We start from the raw sequence: 4,067 nt of genomic DNA, 5'->3' as shown, positions 1-4,067 counted from the left end.
GAGGGCACACGTATTTACTGGTCGTAGTCGACAAGTTCACCAAGTGGATCGAGGCAGTGCCCGTTCGAAACCAAAAGGCTGAAACAGCAGTTCAGTTCTTCAGAGGAATAACTTGTCGGTTTGGTATGCCCCACAGTATCGTCACAGACGACGGATCTAACTTCGACTCCAAAGAGTTTCGAAAGTTCTACGACGACGGAGGAATCAAACTGAAGTTTGCCTCGGTAAGTGTAACGGCCCAGGGTAGTACCCCTAATAGATTTGTTTGTTCTTTTTCTTTTGTGCATCATCATGGCATATGCATCATATCATCCATGTTTTCAACAAATAAAATATATTTTATAAACCCTAAAATTATTTTGTATCTTTCTTATATGGGTGATATAATAAAACCTTTCTCTCTCTCCACCTTTGTTTTCAAAATTCAAACCCTTGTTGGAATTGTTTTCAAATCAATTTGCAAAACAGTTTTCAAATAGAAAAGTTGTCTAAAAATAAAAATAAAAATCCTAACCCCTCACCCTGGGCCTCTCTCAATCCCTGGCCTAGTTTCCTCTCTCTCTTTTTCCCCTCTGGCCCGAACCAACCCCAGCCCATCTCTACCCGGCGGCCCAGCTTCCTCTTCACCAGCCCAACCCACCTTCCCGTACCCTTTCCAGAAAAGATCTGCTCTCCCTTGTCGTCATCTTCGTCGTGGAGCCCTGTGGTCCTCCTCCCACCACCACCGCACCCTCACCTGCTCCTCCTCTCCTTTTAAGGCGCCGCATCAAACCCTAGCCCCTCTCCCCTCCTGCCGCCGCCACTTCCTCTGTCTCCCCTCCACCTTCTTCTTCTTCACACAAGGAAACAAAGACAGAAGAAACCCCACTGGCACCACCGTCCTCACCATGGCGTCGCCACTCCACACCTCCCCTCGCCGTTCCGAGGGCACCGATGGATGCGCCTCATCGTCCTCGTCATCTCCGTCCAAGGAATCGAGCCAAGACCCCGTAAATCGAGTGCACGGTCGCCGATTCTCCAGTCCGGCCATCACACTCCGGCGTCGATTCTGGCCGCCCTCGTCCCCCTCCGGCCAAACAGAGCACACCTCCGGCTCCCCCGTGTCCAGGCGCACCCTCGACGCCCTCGCGCTCGCGCTGTTTCGCACGCAACCGTCAAGTTCTTCTCCGGCCAGGGCCGTCCGCCATGGCTGCCATCGGTGAGCTCCGCCTCTACCTCCTTCATGTTGCTGCGAGCCCTCCTCTTGACACGATCCGACCAGTAGCATACTGGTTCATCCTTGGTTTCCCCAATCGTTTGGCCTGAGTTCAAATCCCACCCCATGCGGATTAATCCATCCTTTTTTCTCTGTTTTGTTCAGATCTGGCGCCCCAATGGGCCTTGGCCCAGTTCGTCCCGGCATAGCCGCCGCTCCGTGCATGCAGTAGCCCCAGATCCACCCTCTCGCCCGGCGTGGCAGGTAGCGGCCTGTTGCACCCCTTCAGCCCAGTTCGCCGCTGCATGTTTTTCTTTTTCTGAAAATTCCAGAAAATGTTTGAATCTTGCAAAATTTATATCTTTTAAACCGTTTGTCGGAATGCAAAGTATTTTATATGAAAATCTATCAGAAAAACATAAGGAACATGAATATGCCATCCATATATTTGTTTGCATCTCGCATCATGTTGATCCGTGATAGTTTGTACATTTCACCTCACATATATGCGGAGTATTTCGGAACACCGACTAGGGTTTTCCCCGCTCCGTTTAAATTTGAAGTAGCTCATCCTTGCCATGATATGCCATGCTAACAACCACTTAATTTTGACGGTAGTAAATGCAACTCCAACCTAATTTGCTTGTCCGGGGTTCCGACTCCGATTAATATGGATAAGTTGCATCGCATCATGTTTGCCATGCCATGCATATCATCTTGATCATGCTGGATCTTCTTTATCCGTAGTAGTAAGACTTGCATACGTTGTTTGTCTAGCATTTTGCTTCTTCCCGGATAGGATCATGAAGTGATGCTGTGAGATACGACAAGTTCTCCGGATGTTCCTCGGCGAGCTTTAACAGGCAAGCATTTCCCCTATACTCATGTCCCTGCAGGAGTCGCTCACCTATTTTATTTTGCCTTCTCCCTCATTCTATCCTTAAGTTGCGTTCTTGTCACGTGTCCCTTCCACTTGTTACCTCAAGCAGCCTATATTGACTCCACCAACCACCTACAGCTATTGTTTGGTTATCGGGTCTGCCTTGCGAGTCGTAGTGCATGCTAGTGCTGTTTTATCTCGTTACCGTTGTTGTTATCTTATCGGGATATGTTGGGTTGTTGGGAGGTTATCACATGCTATATCAGTTGTTGGAGATACACATGCTTTACTTATTTGTTAACAACTAAAATTGTAAGCAGAGGCATCTGTGAGCCCCTTTGCGAAAGCATTGGAACTTTGACTTGCTAATGTCCCCTAGGACCCGAGTTCTTGTTATCTGTTCCGAGATTGAGCGCTCTACCCGTACGTGGGGGAGTGGGACCCCCATCACCCACTACCTTTCCTCGAGTCTGTTTATTGGGAGCCACAACCTTGGTTTTATTTGCTCATATGAATGATGCACGATTTACTTCCTGTTGCCTTCGGGTGTTTATATTATGTATTGTACTTATATCGCGGATAGACTTATCCTGTGCCTGGTCGTTAGTGCCCGCCTGGACTATGTCGCAAACCTCTGGGTCCGTATCAGAGTACGGCCGAACTTCGTCACGGGTAGCTTAGTTGGGTGGCTCCCATTAAACTTTCTCTTGCATTGGGAACGGTCTTGATGTGAGACTCCACCTGTAGTAAGTGGGTTCGAGCATGCGTATGGTTACATTTGGGCAACCCCTGCAGGGTGTACATCTTATCGATAAGCCGTGTCCGCGGTTATGGACGACTTGGAATTGTATAGCTTGATCATAGAACAACTTACACCGTTATCTTGTTGCTAATAATCTGATAATAACTTGCGTAGTAATATAGCCTTACTACAACCGTTACCCAATAAAACTTGTCCACTGTTGAGTGCCTTGTACATTGCCTCTTCGCAATTGTTGGAGGGGATATGTGTAATTGGCTGGGTTATGTTTGTGTGGTATTTTATCTGTTACCTTATGCGCTCTCTCACCTTCTCTGATTAGACGAATGTTGTAGAGTGTCTCTATAGGTTTTTAGTGCTTGCGCTGCCGCTTAACTCCACCATATTGCCTATGACGTTCCTCTTGTGTCCTCTAAGTCCCCTGCGTGCCTCAAGTACAAAGGACGACTGGTTGACGAATGCTTATACGTCTTGAAGTCTTGTTAAGTACGAACCCGTACTTATTGCTGCTTCTACGGGATATAACCGGGCAGGTATGAAGATATGTTCGATGAAGACGACGTTAGCAAGGTTACCCTTCCGGCTTGGCCTGGGCAGGGTTATGGACGCCACTGGTTATCTTCAGGACTCTTAGTCCAATTTGTATCTTGTCCATACTCGGACGTATTCGATCTTCTGTATGATTTGGATCTTTGTATTGTATATTTGTTTCTTGACTCGTTGGAGTCGTTGTTGTAATATATGTTTCTTGTGGGCTCTATTGTAATCCTGTTGTAATGTTACCGCTCGTGTTAATTCCTCTAGCATCACGTGTGTGATTCTTCGCGCACGTCGTGTCGGAGGGCATCTCTGAATCGATATCGTGCGGATTTCGGCAGGATCACTGGAATCCTCATGGTACCGGTTCCGGGGCGTCACAGTAAGCCACCCACAGACCAACGGGCAGGTGGAAAGGATCAACGGTCTAATAGGGGATGGCCTCAAGAAACGCCTTACAGGCGCGGCTGGAGCCTGGGTCGAGGAGCTACCATCTGTGCTATGGAGTTTGCGCACTACGCCTAACAGGTCGACTCAGTACACCCCGTTCTTCTTGGTGCATGGAGCCGAAGCAGTTCTACCAGCCGACGTTCGGTTCGAAGCTCCTCGGGTGACAGCGTACACAGAGTCTTCTTCCAACATCGCGCTGCAGGATGTCGTGGACCTTCTCGACGAAGCACGAGACATTGCCTTGG

At 48.5% G+C, this 4,067-nt stretch overlaps 1 long non-coding RNA gene across 1 annotated transcript; it reads left to right on the top strand.

Annotated features, from left to right (window-relative positions):
- The first annotated feature begins 805 nt into the window (after positions 1 to 805).
- Positions 806 to 3,615, top strand: LOC139836068 (uncharacterized). The gene is made up of 3 exons (XR_011751975.1): positions 806 to 1,198; positions 1,361 to 2,058; positions 3,369 to 3,615. It is a non-coding gene; the product is annotated as an uncharacterized lncRNA (long non-coding RNA).
- Positions 3,616 to 4,067: the final 452 nt, after the last annotated feature.

Source organism: Lolium perenne, chromosome 2 (genome assembly GCF_019359855.2).
Source record: "Lolium perenne isolate Kyuss_39 chromosome 2, Kyuss_2.0, whole genome shotgun sequence".
NCBI lineage: Eukaryota > Viridiplantae > Streptophyta > Magnoliopsida > Poales > Poaceae > Lolium > Lolium perenne.
This window is presented reverse-complemented; position numbering and strand designations above follow the sequence as displayed.